Source organism: Lissotriton helveticus, chromosome 7 (assembly GCF_964261635.1).
Source record: "Lissotriton helveticus chromosome 7, aLisHel1.1, whole genome shotgun sequence".
NCBI lineage: Eukaryota > Metazoa > Chordata > Amphibia > Caudata > Salamandridae > Lissotriton > Lissotriton helveticus.
In genome coordinates, this window is record NC_136068.1 from 433,604,577 (window position 1) to 433,621,699 (window position 17,123).

The following is a 17,123-nucleotide window of genomic DNA, read 5'->3' on the forward strand; positions in this document are numbered from 1 at the left end:
GCTTACATATATATAGATTGCGGAATTATCATCGGTCTGTACGAGATTGTTAGGTACTCGAGTAACTCCATTGTAACAGAAACACATAGGTAATGAGATGTTGGTTTCTTCACATCGTAGGTAATTGGTGAATATTGGAAATTGTCGCCTGTACAAAAATACTACAGGATAACAGTAAGAAGTATCCCATAGAAGAGCAGGATACACTGACCTGACCTTAAGGTGGGTTCCCTGTCGAAGGATGTTACAATGTAGATGAGAGAGACTTTAAATACTATGCATAGTCCAGATTACACTAAGTGGTGGTATATTTCTGTTTCAGTGGCTAACAATATTGCACATTGAATCGTTGAATACTCGGCACGCTCACCCATAAATCAATTTGACGTCTAGGAAATTTCTTCTCCACTTTCAACAGTGTGGTAAGATGGACTTATGATTGAGAAGCGCACTTCCATTGCAATAAATCATGCCTTATTATTGACCACCTATAGCTGAGTCATTCTTTGTCCTTTAGGAAACTGCAGCACTTTTCTCCTGATTTTTTACCTTACATGGTTCATCCTTGTGATGTCGTCCCCCAAGGATTGAGAGTAGTACACTGGTTTTAATCGTAAGTAGATGTGCATCGAATATGAATCTGAAATATGTTTCTTATCAGAATCTTATGTAGATTACGTCCAGACATATGGATGGCAGTATTATTGTTAGAAAAGTGTATAGATAGTCATAGACATTTATGAGATGTATATACCATTAATCATACTTCCAGTACTCTATTAATTCTTGATTGTCTTCCTCAAAATTATGGTCCATTTACACTTACTGAAGATTCGCTCGTGTTTGGTCATGTGATGAGTTGCAGTGTCACTTTGGGCAATGTTATTTAATAATGTATATTGTGATGCTTTCTCTCTCCTCTTGAGAGTGTATATGATGACAGAATATATTTTTTATATGTATTCTAGGTCCCCTGGATATTTGGGCTTGATTGTCTGAAAGAGGTCCTGAGGAAGGTGACCTTGTGCCGCCGAAACACGCGTCGACCAAGTGCGGGGTCTCATACTGAGCCTTGAGACCTATTAATTGGCAGGGCAGTCCTGCCAATTAAGATTCAGTCCTCCTTTTTTCAGATACTGTGGTTTTGAATGAAGTATGAGTATGATTGTGTTGGTATGTTGTGCTTGATTGTATGATTCCAGGGTTATAATTATTTGGGTAAATTGTTGTTTTATGTATATATCTATTGTTAGATCATGTCTTTCTTATTGTATGAACCATGAAAATATTTATGGAATGAATATGTAGTAAAATGTTTCTTTTATGAAGTAAATGAAAAAATATAAAAATATTAAAGAATTGATAAATTGAAAATAAAAAGCTTTATATATTTTCAAAAAATTAAAAAGGATTGTTGTGTCTCTGTCACCTATATTATATGAAGAATAGGATTCATACCAGTACTGAAATATTGTAGCCATTGTGGGAACACCGTTCTTCTAAGTGTGCATTAGTGTCATAAACCGATTCAATGTTCACCTTATTGTGCTTAACCTTTAAGTAATTAGCAAGGATTTTCCCAGCTTTATTCCTACCACCATAAAACTTGGCACTTGACTTTAGCAAATACAAAGAGGCATTTTCAGTAGACTTTTCGTTAAATTTGAGCTTAGCAGCGACCAGAGCTGTCAGACTATCTGAGGAGTGTGAAGTGAAATAGGCGTGTTCCAATCGCTTAATGTCATGAAGGAGGGATTTAGTAAATTGGCGGGCAGTCTTGCAATTTTTAGTGACAAAATTAATAATGAAGTCGCGTGCAGCTGCTTTAAAAGCATCCCAGAGATTGTGTTTTGAAATGGGTGGGACATCATTGAAAAGAAAAAAATCATCAAAAAAGGTTTTGAAGGAAGTGGAAAACTTGGGATCTAAAAGGAGGGCATTATTAAAACGCCATCTTCTGGGTCCATCAACTTTAGGGATAACCTCAAGGCTAACTACTACAGGGGCATGATCGGAGAGCAATATCGGACCAATTTCCGCCACAGTGAGTGATTGAGCAAGATCGTGGGAAACAAAAATATAGTCAAGTCGTGATTGGGAACGGTGATAGGGTGAATAACAAGTAAATTCTTGCAAAGTCGGGTTACATAAACGCCAGGAGTCAATCAGCTTATGTTGGGATATGGCTTGGGTAAAAAGTTTATGTGATTTTGGGGGAATATAAGTGGCATCAGACTTCCTATCCAAAAAAGGTTCAAGAGGGTGGTTACAGTCTCCCGCAAGGATGAAATTATCATCCATGAATTGGGTAATGCGTGGAGAAAACTCAGCCCAAAAAAGGGGTTCACCGTTGGTGGGACCATAAACATTAAGAAGAGAGATTGGAACACCTCTAAGCGATAGTCTGACATGTGTCCATCTGCCGTTAGTATCTGATTCTTGCGAAAGAACTGTAAAGGGGAGGGACCTACGACATAAAATAGCAACACCATTGCGCTTACCATCACCTTGTGAGTAGAAAACTTCACCCACCCAACCTCTTTTAAGCTTAGCAGATTATATGTCAGAAAGGTGAGTTTCCTGAAGGAATGCAATGTCAACATTTAGTTTAGCTAGGTGGGATAAAATGCGCTGTCGCTTAATTGGGGAATTAATACCCTTAACATTCCAGGAAGTTATGTTTAAAGACATACTTTGTACATTAAAGCAACAAGTTTGTTACGTAAGAAACCCATAAAGGAATCAATAAGAGTGAGGAAGTCAAGAGAGAAGAAAGAAGAGATAAAAAGTGCGAGAAGGAAGAGGGAACAAGAAGAGAACAGTGTGCATTAAAGACATATGTAGCAATAGGAGAAAGACCCAAGATTAAGAAGGAAGAAGTAGGAGAAAGAGAAGCAATATAGAAGAAGAAAGGAGAGGGAAAAAAGGAATTAGCGAAAATTAATGAACTTGTAAGGAAAAAAAGCAAGGGTAGAAATAGCAGGCAATATAAAAGAATTGATGAAAGGAAAGAGGAAGAAAGGAGAGAACTACAACGTTGAAAGAGAGAGGTCATAACGGCAATATCAACATGAAAGCTAAAATACAGTAAGGGAAGCATGAAAAAAGGGGAAAAAAGAAACAAAAGGAAATAGGGGGAGAACATACCTACAAAAGGAGAAGACAAAAAGGAGGATGATGAAGAGGAACTGGGGAGGGATGGAACCACACGGGTGAGGCGAAACATCTTAGGTCGGCCAGGCGGGGAACCGGGGAGACAACAGCAGACGAGGAAAAATTCCTGCGGAAGTGGAGAGGAGGAACAAAGATTAGTAGGGGAACAAAATAAATTCGAAAACAAACAACAGCAAACAACAACTAGACTAATTAAGGGAACAAAGCGAGATAAACAGGCAAAGACATGACCCAAGCAAAAACATCAGGAGAGCATAAACAAGAAAGGACACTGTTCAGCCAGGATGAGACGAAGAGGATCCGGATGAGTCCATGGCGGTGGTCTTGTTCGCATTGATGAAACTCTGTAGACGCACTGGATCTTCATATGTGGTCGTCTTGTTATTATAGGTGACTTTAAACAAGCAGGGATGGTACGAGCCATATCTGGCCCCCATAGAACGTAGAACATCTCTCTTGCCTAAAAAGGCCTTTCGACGATTAGCAGTCGCCTTAGCATAGTCCTGAGCAAAGAACAATGGGGAGCCAGACCATGCTAATTTTGGTGAAGCTTTGGCAGCTGCAAGAACCTTCAGGAGGTCAGTATATTCCAGAAAGTAGAGAATGACGCCTCTTGGTCGCTGTGACATAGAAGGAGATGTAGGTAAGCGACCCAAACGGTGTGCACGCTGAATGTTGAGGGTTGTACCTTCTGGCAAGTGAAGCAGCTTGGGAAGAAAGGATCTGAAGAAAGTAACTGCATCCGAGCCCTCAAGGCCTTCAACCAAGCCGTAAATACGAAGGTTGTTACGTCTGTTTCTGTTTTCCAACTCCTCCACCTGCCTCTGGAGGACACCAACTTGTGAAGTTAAATGGGAAGCCGCAGATTTTGTCTCCTGAAATGAGGTGACAGACTGCTCGACTGAAGAGACTCTGGCGTCAATTTGCGACCAATTATCCGTAAGGGTCTGAAGCTTGACATTGGTTTCCTCCATGAAAGGACGCAGAGTGCGGATCTCCTCCAGAAAAGGGCGGAAGGATCTAATTTCCTCCAGCAAGAGTTCCATTGAAACAGGTGTAGGAGACTTGAGAGGTGAAGGAGGGTCTTTCTTGAGTCTCTTGGTGTTGGTTTTCCCCGATGCTGACTGGGATGAATCCATGACAGTGTCCGAGCCAGATGAGGTAAGAGAATCCTCTAGTTTAGAAAGAGCTGAGAATAGTTTGGAATTCTTTACAAAGGCCACCTTCGTCGTAGATTTGGAATGCATGCGTGACACAGATTTAAGTCGTCCCATATAAAATATAGGAAACTATGACAACCCACAGAACATGCAGTACCTGCCAAAACAAGTGGGCTCCAGGGTAGGTGGATGCGCAAGAGCATATAGAGAAGGAGAAGAAAATAGTCCAATGAGGTACTGCTGAAGGTAACTAAAATTAGTCTAGAAAGATGCCAAAATGAAAAAACGTGACCATTTAGTATTGGTTAATGACTGAAAAACAACGTGACCATGCCAGCAGAACAAGGCCAACAAGCGTCAGTGAACGTAGGAGTGATAAGTAGATGAAGAACAGGAGAACAACCAGTCAGGGCAGAGGTAATGCAGGTAAGTCAGCCATAACGAAATACCCAATGTAGTAACAACAAGTAATCTGCTGCAACCTTAGGGCATAAGTGAAACTTTAGGGCTAGAAAGTCATAAGAAGAGATTTATCCTATGAGGTGATGGAAAGGTCGTAAGATGCGAGCTATGAGGTCAGAAAAACAATTGACGCGTTAATGAAGGAGGATAAGCTCTGTAGGGCACAAAATGGCGGTTGAATGAAGAACAAACTCACCAAAATGCTTGGGTGGTAGAGTATGACATCCCAATATTACAGAACAAGTTGCCAAGTTCACTAAAAACCTTTGGTAATCTTCTTATGCATAAAAGAGTCTGAGCGGCGCTTTTATGTGAGAAATGAGCGCTCGGAATCAGCATCCAAAATGGCGGCTGCGCCGCCGGCGCTCTGCTCTCAGCGTATTACATCGGAAAAATCCTTAATTTTAAGAAGGAGAAGGGTCCGAAGTTAGAGAGGAAGCATCAGAAGCCTTTACAGCACAAGGACACGGGGTTTCCGCAGGGAGAGACGACACAGGTCCGAAGCAATTCCCGGAGCCTCACGGAGCCTCACACAGATACCGCCATCACCGACGGGCGCCAAGCCACGCCCCCGTATTTCACTCCTATCTCCTTCAAAATTCCCCCAAAGAAATTTTAGCCTAAACGTTGCAGCTGATGCTACTAGCCATACAGCTGTGAAGCAAAGAAGGCCTGGCACCACTGTGCCCTCTCCTGTCGCACTCAGGGACTCTTATTCAAACCTGTGCCAAACATTTCAGCTGCCCTCTATCAGGCGAGGCAGCTGGGAGTACACAAAGAACAGGCACGGGCACCTCGGTGCCCTATGGAGCATCCAAGGTCTCCAGGCACCGACAATGTGCCTTGGGGGAGCCCCCCCGGGACTCAAAACAGAATTTGCCGCGGTTATAAAGCCTATCGGCAGGATAGAGCCAGGAAAAAAGGAGGTGGTCTAGCGATTATAGCTAGAGACCGCCTTACTGTTACAATTACTCCCATTCCTTCTATCCATTGTGAAGCCCTACAGTTCAGAATAAAGCTCTGCTCACTATCCAGTTTTAAGGGATTATTGATTTATCGCCCCCCTGGGACAAAAACTGGCTTCCTTGCCAATCTCACTACAATGATGGAAACGTTAGCTATAGAACAAACGCTAACGGTCTTAGGAGACTTTAACTTTCATCTAGACCAGGCTGATCAGACAGATACAGCCTTTCTCATAGCGGACATGGCAACCTTGGGGTTGAAACAATTAGTTGCTAAGGCCACGCATGTAGCTGGTCATACTTTAGACGCCATATTTTCCAATCTGGACGACCTCCAAATAACGGACATCTGCCCAATGCCGTGGACTGATCACTACGCCATTTTCGGTAAAATTACCACTAATTCCCTACAAAACAGGAACTCTGCCACAATAACCCATGCTCCTTTTAAAGACTGGAAGAATATTAATCCTACTGAACTGAAAATACAACTGGACAAAACCAGTCCAGTAATTTCCACCGACCCGAATGTGGCCACACAACAATTTTACACATGGATTGCTCAGGCCACCGAGAATACAGCCCCCATTAAAACTGTGTCTAAGAATAGGTCAAAACAAACTGCCCCATGGTACTCCATTGAGCTAAGACAACAAAAACAAATTAATAGGAACTTGGAAAGATGCTGGAGAAAAACATATGATACAGCAAGCAAGAAAGTTTATAAAGATGCTCTAGGACTTTATAAAGACATGATCATTAAAGCAAAAAAGATATACTATACCAACCAAATTGAGCAAGCAAAAAACTCCAGTAGACGACTGTATGAAATCACCAAGACATTGGCAGGAAACGCCCCTGACATTATTCCCCCTCCTTCCCAAGCCCTCTGCGAGGACTTGGCAAATTGTTTTTTTTACCAAGGTGGACGATATCTTTCAAGCCTTCACAACTAAATCATCTAGGACGAATGGCGCGCTATCAGGTCCACATCAGACTATCGCTTTCTCTAACTTTCAGGAATTGTCAGATGACCTTACAACGAGCATAGTCTCTACAATTAAATCAGGCTCTGCTTTGGACCCTTGCCCTCTGTCAGTGCTACCACCAGTCTGGGATTCGATTATGCCAACGCTGACACAAGTTTGCAATGCCATCCTGTCCTCAGGGAACTACCCCAATTTATTAAAGAAAACTTTACTGAAGCCCCTATTAAAAAAACCTGGCCTCGACAAAAAGGAACTTAAAAACTACAGACCTATAGCGAGCCTACCGTTTCTGGCCAAACTGACCGAAAAGGCGATGAATACCCAACTCTCAGACTACATCGAGAAACATCGATTGCTGGATGACTCGCAATATGGTTTTAGGAGATTTCATGGGACAGAGACTGCCTTTATTAAGGCTGCTGACGACGTTAGAGCCATAAGGGATCAAGGTGGGACTGCGATCTTAGTCCTACTTGATCTGTCAGCAGCTTTCGACACGGTCGATCACAACACCTTGATCGATCGTGTCGGAAGGCTAGGCATCGGTCATTCTGCTAAAGACCTGCTTGCCTCTTTTCTTGTCGAGAGAACCCAAGCGGTCTCCCTCGGACCATTTCAGTCTGCTCAATTCACGCTGCCATGTGGTGTCCCCCAAGGCTCATCCCTTAGTCCGACACTATTTAATATCTACGTGTCGGACCTTGCAAATGTCATCAGAGCATATGGGATGAGCCTAACATCATACGCGGATGACACGCAGCTGGTCCTGGCCATTAAAGGGGATGGAAGACAGGTAGCCCACAATTTCAAAAACGGAATGACGGAAATAAGTGCATGGATGGCCACAAATTGTTTAAAACTCAACTCGGAGAAGACCGAGGTAGTCATCTTCGGTCCCCTTCTCCCAGAATGGCCATCTTGCTGGTGGCCTCTGGACCTTGGATTACCCCCCATCCCAATTGCAAAGGTCAGGAATTTGGGAGTCATTTTTGACAATGGGCTCAGCTTTATGGACCATGCAAATAAAGTTGCGACAACAGCTCATTTTAAATTAAAAATTATAAGGAAGATCAGACCTTTCCTACCAGAAGCATTAATTAAAACACTGGTTTGTTCCTTGGTCCTGTCCTCATTGGACTATTGCAATGGACTCTTTCTTGACGCCCAGGTTAGAGTCATAAACAAGCTTCAGTCCATACAGAATGCGGCGGCACGCCTGCTTTCTGGGACTGCCAAGTTTCACCCCATCGCAGAAACAATAAGGCGATATCACTGGCTCACCATTAAAAATCGAATAAAGTTCAAGTCCTTATGTATAGTCTACAAAACCCTTCTCAACCAAGGACCCCATACCCTTAAGGATCAATTAAAACCTTACATTCCCCGCAGACATCTGTGATCATCGGAGCAGTATCAATTGGTTGTTCCACGTTCAAAGACGGTGTCATGGGGAGATCGTCGTTTTCTTGTAGCCGCACCCAAGCTATGGAATGCACTTCCTCATTACATTAAGATGAGTTCCTCTCTCCTTCAGTTTAGGAAACAAGTAAAGACATGGCTGTTCAACCAATGAAATTATCTGCACAACTAGGAAACAAATGAATGGTCTAGCGCCGAGACGCCTTAGGGTATTCGTTGCGCTCAATAAATGTCAAAAATAAAATAAATAAATAAATAAATAAATTTGCCCCCACGGTACACTCGGGCCCCCACTGGGGCCCTCCAAAGCACTGTGACCACGTGGCAGCTACCCGCGCTGGTGCGGTGCAGCTGTAAATAACAAAGAGGCCCTGGCATGCGGGGGCCCAGCTCTGGGGCTTGGGATAACAAAAGTGCCCCCTTGATGCAGATGCCAGCACTTGTGGTGCAGCTGAAAGCCCACACAAAGACTGGCACTCGCAGTGCCTCAGCGGCATCAACCCAGCCCCACTCCCGGGCTGTGGGCTGGACTCTGTTCCGGTCCTCTCTTGCTCGGGACTCCGCTCTTCGTGCCGCCACATGCGGGGCTCTCCATCACTCACGGCGACATGCGCTTGAAGTAGTATAAACCTCCTAAGGGGTTCACAGAATACACCTGGTTCTTTTAAACCAACAAAGAAGAGATTGGCACAGAAGCTGTAATATATTTATTGACTTCAGATGAGGGAGACTACGTCACACAGTACCCTCAGATAACTGTAGGCGGCATTCTAAGGAGTACAGAGAACAGGGACCTTATAAATGCATAGGTTTACATAGTCAGCATAAAACCAAGAGGAGGTCTTGGCTCATAACAGCATGCTTACTGACTAATATGGGTATAGAAGATTTGCTTGCTCAACAAAGTGGGAGGAGAGACCAAACTGAGAACATCAGTAAGAATAGCCTGTCAGTTTTATACTAGGAGCAGGTGCATTCTAATAGCTAGGCCTCTCTGAGCATGTGCAAGGCTCTGGAAAAGGGAGAAAGCACATGGCGAGCACATGGCTAACTAAAATGGCTGCCAAGTACAAAATGGCTTTCAGCTCATGCTAACAGATCCCTGCAATCTTTGGCAGATGGTACTTTTAGCATGAGCTACAGACATTCCTATGATCCAGTAGGAACATAGAAAATATTTCCACATTTATTTTCCTAACTTTATCAATATCCTAATTAATTGCTAGGTTGGGCATTTTTCATTCTAAACATTTCAGTAAGCGGGTATATATAAGGTATAAGCAGGAGTACAAAGGGAACAGAGCATTGGATCATAATTAACATACAGGAGAGAGTAATGACTATTATCATAAACAGAAAAAATAAATGTTTTCAATAGACTGTTCCAGTGTTTCCTTCATGAGGGCTAGAACATCAATCATATTCAAGGAAAGGGCAAAGTAACATTTTTCAATTGCTCAGAAAAACGTTTTTCGTGTAGAATATACATTATAAGAAATGCAAATATTAAGGAAGTCAGACAGATTATTACAAAAAAATCCTGGCTCCAAAGGACCAGGAGGACCACACAGGGTCATAGGAATTAGGATGAGGAGCCGCAAAGGGCTGCTCCTCCTCGAAAATGGGACGACCAAAAAGGTACACTATTAACAAAAAATAAGTCTTTGGGGAAATTGAAGCCGCTGTACAACCAGCCAGAGGGGAGTCTTCTCCCTGTGTCGGTTTGAGCCTCACAGGCAGGCTCTTGTTGTTTCCACGGTGGAGCTGCACTCGCAACTCAAGAATCACAGCCCAGTTTCAAGGGAAACATTTTTTCTTTCAGGATAGGGCAGTCACCGCCCAGGGCAAATGCCCTCAGTGATCCTGTCAGTGTCTTAGGCAGTGCACCAATTTTGAACATATGGGGGGAGGGAGAACACTGCATCTCATCCCAGCACAGTTCACCGGATTGCATCCTGGTAAATGCAGTACGCTTACTTTCAAAGTTGCTTCAGGTAGTGCTGTTATCTATAGACACGTGTTTCTGGGTTTAGCCCGTCATCAGTAGAGAGCAAAGAGTAGTAAAGAGCAAAGAAAAGTCATCAGGGGTTGCTGAAATGGTGCCCAAGTCTTCACAGGTCACGGTACCTCTCTACAGGTGCATCCCAGGAGAGCTCGTCAGCTCGTTGGCTCAAGGGAGTCTTTTGAACACAGGGGGGGAGGGAGCACACTGCCTCTCATCCCAGCACAGTTCACCTCATTGCATCCTGGTAAATGCAGTACGCTTACTTTCAAAGTTGCTGCAGGTAGTGCTGTTATCTCTAGACAGGTATTTCTGGGTTTAGCAGAGAAAAGTCATCAGGGGTTGCTGAAATGGTGCCCAAGTTATCACAGTACCTCAACACAGGCACACAGGTGCATCCCAGGAGAGCTCGTCAGCGCGTTGGCTCAAGGGAGCCTTTTGAACACAGGGGGGGAGGGAGCACACTGCCGCTCATCCCAGCACAGTTCACCCCATTGCATCCTGGTAAATACAGTACGCTTACTTTCAAAGTTGCTGCAGGTAGTGCTGTTATCTCTAGACAAGTGTTGCTCTCTACTAAAGAAGGACAACTATCCTGAAACACATGACTAGAGATAGACAGCTGCACCAACAAGGGTGAAAAACTAAAGCCTGACACTGAAGAAAGTGTTATCATGCACTGCATTTATTACAATGCATCGGGGCAAACTGAGTGCTGGAGTGTGAGGCAGTGTGCTCCCACCCCCCTCCTATTTGAAAAGGCTCCGTTGAGCTAACGAGCTGATGAGCTCCGGTTGATGCACCTGTGCCCAGCGAGTGGTACTGAGACCTGAGAAGACTTTGGGCAGCATCTCCAGCACCCCCCAAAAAGTGTTGCTCTCTACTGAAGAAGGACAATTATCCTGAAACACGTGTCTAGAGGTACACAGCACTGGCTGCACCAACAATGGTGAAAAACTATAGGTCTGACACCGAAGAAAATGTTATCCTGCACTGCATTTCTTACAATGCATCGGGGCAAACTGAGTGCTGGAGTGTGAGGCAGTGTGCTCCCACCCCCTCCTATTTGAAAAGACACCCTTGAGCTAAGGAGCTCCGGTTGATGCACCTACACCCAGAGTGTGGTACAGAGAGACCTGAGAAGGCTTTGGGCAGCATCTCCAGCACCCCAAAAAAAGTATTGCTTTCTACTGAAGAAGGACAATTATCCTGAAACACGTGTCTAGAGATACACAGCACTGGCTGCACCAACAAGGGTGAAAAACTTAAGCCTGACACTGAAGAAAGTGTTATCATGCTCTGCATTTATTACAATGCATCAGGGCAAACTGAGTGCTGGAGTGTGAGGCAGTGTGCTCCCACCTTCCTAAGTGCACCAATTTTCTTCACTTCAATCTAACAGGCACCAGAGACACAGCACCTGTACCCTAAACTCAAGTCCAGTGTGCCCATCCAGTGTGCCCAGGTATCTCTTGACCAAGTATGGGTGAAATTTGCGAATTCACCGTAAGCGAATTTGTGCGAAAGCGAATTTGCGTACCGCATAATCCGCGAATTTGTGGCTTTTTTTTTGCGTGTTTGCAGGGCGTTTTGCGTTTTGCGTGTTCGCGGGCCTCTTTCAGCGCGCCGACTGCGAAGTTACCCATGCGGTCGTACATGGGCGAGGCCATCTTGTTTGCGTTGCGTATTTCCGTTTCCAGGCGCTAGTTGCATTCTCGCGTTGTGCGCGGGGCGCGATTACGTGGTTGCACGTGTTTTTGCGTGCTCGCGGGGAAAATATCGCGCAAACTTACCCACACGGTCCTCAATGGGTGCGGCCATCTTGTTTTTCATTCATTGCCATGGTTCTGGGCATGCTTTTTCAATCCTCCCCTAATATTTGCAATCCTTTGTTTCTTTGAACTTTTTTTGGATCTTTTTTACTCATTATCTATCCCTCTCTTTTTCTACATCTATATTTTGTGTTTTTTTCTTCTTTTGGTTACTTTTAAACTACTTATTTAAACTCTTTTCTTTTCTTTACTTTTTCCCTATTCTTTCCTATTTTTTTTTCAGCTGTCCAGGACCATGGCAAAGGGAGCCGTGAAGAGCAAGGGGAAGGGTCCTGCACCCCGTACCGGCTCCCATGCGGGCACTTAAGGGGGAGGCAGTAACAGCCCGGGAGATTTTCAGTGCGGTGGAGGTGGCCGCGCTCGTTTTCTATGTCCAGCGCCACCTCCCCAAGACCGTCACGGAAGGTGGCAGGCCCGGTTCCGGGTACGGGCTCCGGGAGCGTCGCAAGCTATGGGGGAAGGTGTGCAGCGCCATGTATCGGGAGTCTGGGGTCCGGCGGACCTACAACCAGGCGACACACCGGTGGTCCGACATCCTGGACCGGGAGCAAGACCTGCTCGACCTGCTTGGAGTCGAGATCCCGGGCCTTGGTGAGTAGTAGTAGCTAGTATATAATCACTACTTTGTTTTCTCCTGCTCTGTGTTATGATATTGCAATTTGTTTTTTCCGAAGAGCAAGAATGCTGCCGATTACATTACAGGTAAATTATGTTTCAAAATCTTCTGTGATTGCAGGTGCTCGCCTGCTCAGTGGTGGTGCTACTATGCTTACTTGTTTTAAATTTTGTGCTCATTTGTCCTGAGTGATTATGTATGAGTGTACTTTACAGAACTGCATAATGCTAGACACTAGAGATTACATTGCAGGTAAATTATATTTCAAAAGCTTCTGTGATTGCAGGTGCTCGCCTGCTCCCTGGCGATTCTACTATGCTTACTTGTTTTCAATTGTGTGCTCATTTGGCCTGGGTGATGATTATGTATCAGTGTACTTTACAGAACTGCGTAATGCTAGACATTAGAGACTCAAGTCCAGTCCTTCCTTTGTACTTCTGCCACTAAGAAGAGATAGTGGTGGTGATCATGACGGACTGTGTCTGTCACTTCGCTTGCTGCGTAGTGCTGCCTGCCAGTCCTAGTAGAACCTTTTTGTAGTTGGTTTAGTGAGTTACATAACTTTCCAAGTAGACGGTCCCCGAATCCAGCAATACTATATCCTTGAAGACCACATCAGATATGGGTCAATAAATTTAGTGCAATTGTTGTCTATTTCCACGTAATAAATTGTTATTGTTTTTTTGAAATGTTTGATGTGGTTGACAACAATCATCCATGTTTGTGTCTTTCTTTCATGTTGTACATCAGCTCCCCCGAGGTGCAAGGGGACACAGGAGGAGGTAGCAGCGCCGGCAGAGCAGGGACAACAGCAGGAAGGCCAGGATCGGTCCGGTGAGAGCTCCTCTGCTGGCCCCAGTAAGTTTTCCTGTTAATATTAATAATTATGCTTCCCTATCTTTTACAGCACTTGTATTTTTTCCAAACGTTCCTCATTATATTTTTTCCTAAATCGTCTTTGATCTTTTTGCAGACTGTTTCTAAATTCTTATCCTGCCTCTAGTATGACTCCCTGTGGTACTACTAGATTATTATTAGTCTGTCTGTGTAGCTAACTAAGCTTGCACAGTTGGCAAAAGGTGTTAAACAAAACTCCCATTCTATTCAGCAATAGCTCTATGCACTGAGTGCAGTCCTCTGGGTTGTCCATAATGTCTATTGAAGTCTTCTAAATGGTTATGCTTTGACAATTCCCTACAATAAAATGTCAATGACCACCAAGAATAAGATACTAGTTCACTTTTTCAATTGATAACTGTATTTCGGTCGACAACCATAAAAGCACAGATAAAATATGTACATACAATAAAATACATAAATAATTAAGAGCCAGTGGTTAAAACATTATTTAACAATCAGTTATCAACAAAATGGCCATCATTAGAATTAGTCACAATTAATCAAGGTGGACCTTCTACGCCACATACCGTACAAAAAGCGGGAGACCGAAAACACAATGAGGGGGGATGTATCATATTTTAAAATTCTAACGGCTTGAGCACAATGATTTAGTCCCACATTTCTTCATAGTGGTACCAGCCAAGCTCTCCGAATTGCGCTATAAGCAGGGCAAAAGAACATAACATGGGCAATGTCTTCTTTGCTATTGTTGCAGACAGGGCAGATTCCCTCCTCTTGACCTGCCCCCGCCCAGTTGTCAGGTATCTTTGCCCCCAGTAGGACTGCATTAAATAATACGGTTAGGTACGGAGCCCAGATCTTTGGCTGAGAACGGAAAAGGTCACCCGGTACCCTGTCGAGGCCTGGCGCTTTGTTAGGGAGTTGTCTAATGATTGCAGTCTCCACCTCCTTAGCCGAGATACTCTCACCACTTCTCGGGGCCATCCTCGTCTCGGTGTCCCTATGGTCTATCTGGTGTCCCATGCCCGAGGCCCCCCGCAGTCGACACTCGTGCGGGGGGTCTTGGGCAGGAGGGGTCCAGGAGGGACCTTCTAGCTCTGGCGTCCCAGACCTATCTAGATGGTCACTGTAGCCGGTCACAGGGCCAGTGTAGAGTGCAGAGAAATGCGCCTCCCACATTGAGGGGGGGATATTTGGTAGAGGGGTCCCCCACCATCATTTGCACCGGAATTTACTAATGCCCAGAATAGTTTGGCATATTTTGTCACAAGGGCACCTCTGAGTTCTTCCCACCTGTCTTCTTCCCACTCTCTTTTGCCCCTGGTCAGCTCCTTTTTGTAAATCAGTCTAGCTGCCCTAATATTCTCTCTATCTTTAACCTTAATTGCCGCAAGGAGCTCCTTTTTTGAGTTCCTGCACGCATCATTAAACCAGGGGTGTGTTTTTGGAACATGCTTCTTGATTCTGCTTATGGGGTAAAACACATCCCCTAGTACCTCAACTAGCTGTTTATGTGTATCTAGTGCCTGCAGCCAACCAGGCGAGTCACCCATCTGCTCTATAAAAGGGAGAGCGAGTTGGTAGATTTTGGCAAGCTTCGAGGTTGAATCTGCAAGGTGAGGCCACTTAACCCTCCTTCTGTTATTGGTCAGTATGAGAGGAAGTATCATCGTGGCAGGTATGTGGTCAGAGGTGGTTAATCCAAATGACCCTGGTTTGAAAGTTACTACCAGGGCATTGTGATCACTGTCCTGTCTTTGAATGACCCTAAATTCTTTCAGCTTGTCCCAGTTTTGAGCATCCACCATTAAGTAATCAATGATGGTTGTTTTATTTGCCCGATTAAAAGTTGCCATTGCTGGGCGGTCAGGGTCCAGTCTCCCATTGCACGCCCGCAGGGATGTCGCAAGGGAGAAACCTTTTATTTGGAGCACAAGAGGTGTCCACGCCCTGACAGGGGCAATGTTCGGATCCGGGATATGCCATAGTGCATCTACCTCATCTTGATCACCCAGTTCTAGACTGCCCAGAGGTTCAAATTGGCAGTTAAAATCCCCTCCGAGGATTATTGAGATAGAGGGGTCTAGCCCTTGAATGAAAGGGTTCAGGGCTCTAAATGTAGCTGATTCCTGGCAATTCCTAGATGGCCTCGAATAGGTGTGTATTATTGCTACTTGGGGTTGGCTTGGAGGTTCTATTAAGATACACTGAATATCCGGGGAATTTGTTTGGATTTTGGTGGCTTGGATTCCCAGGTGAGTTTCTATCCAGATTGATAGCCCGCCCGATGGGCGGCCTCTGCCTGTAGATACTGCCAAGGTATCAAACGTTGCAAAAGTCGGGCTCGAGCTCTCTTCTAGTGTCCAAGTCTCTTGCATCAGGCAGATGTCATATGCTGCCATAAAGGTAGCCCACTCAGGAGTAAGCAGCTTATTTTTTAGCCCGGTTATATTCCAGGAGACTACCTTCAGGCATCCTTCCTCTGAACTTTCTGATCCTTCGACTTCCCTAGTCTCCCTATTGCTGATCCTTTTCCTTCCTATATTGACAGCTTTTGGAGCTTCATTCAGCATTTGCGGCAGAATATTTTCCTCTGGTACCCCTGAGCTTCTGTGTACTACATTTGTGGCTTCTGGGGGTGACATTCCTCCTTGACTAAGTCAGTCTACATCTTCCAGAGCACTGAACCTGTTCCAGTGTGGCTGTATCGGGAGTAGTGAACCGTAGGAAGGCATACCCTCCCTAAATCCCCCCCCCATTTAAAGTTCTATGTAATATGGGAAAGCCCCCCCTGTTAATGTGTGTGGATCTTGTGCGACATGGTTCCAGACAAGGAGTGGGGTAGAAATACGAGAGGTGCAGAGGACATATTTGCGTGTCTGAACTATAGTGCGGGGCATTACAAATATACCCTACAGCAGAGACATCCCAAAAATTCAGAATTATCACGTCACCGGCTACTGTCTTTGGGCTCCTCCCAATCCAGCCCACTCTTCTGGCTGACAGGATTTCCCCTGAGTCATTCCCCGGGAGGGGTCTATTTACTCTAAGCCACTGAATGCACTTGTTTTTCAGCTCAGTCTCCCTTTCTCTTTTCCCCTCAGTTAACGGAGGAACTCCTATGAGTGCCACCACATAGTTTTAGGCTTCGGGGGGTAAATTAATTGTTGGTGGTTGTCGAGAAAAGGTTCTTGATGATTGGCTTTGTTTCGGTGGCGAACTAGTGTTGTTAATCCCCTTGTCACCCTCTTTTGTCTTTGAGATATCTTTCACTATAGCATTTGCCATGTTTCCTGCTGCTTGACAAATCTGTTTCTGAGCGTTGATCCTTGGCAGGTGTTGGGATGGAACGTGCGTGGACTTCTGGGAGATTGGTGTAGCTACAGCATTGGTGGTCTGTACTGGGGTGTTTTCGCTTTCCACTACTCTATTTCTTGGGACACTTTGAGACGGAGTATCAATGACATGAGGTACAGAGTTTCTCACTTGTTTTGCTGGCTCAATTGTCCCTCCCCCCTTTGTATTTGTAGCAGCAATAAGTTTATCAAGTTTTGAAACCAGAGGCTTGAGTTGGGCAACAATAGTCCGCTCCAAGGATGCTTGTAAGTCGGCGACCATGTTTGTGACCCAGCATGGTATTCCT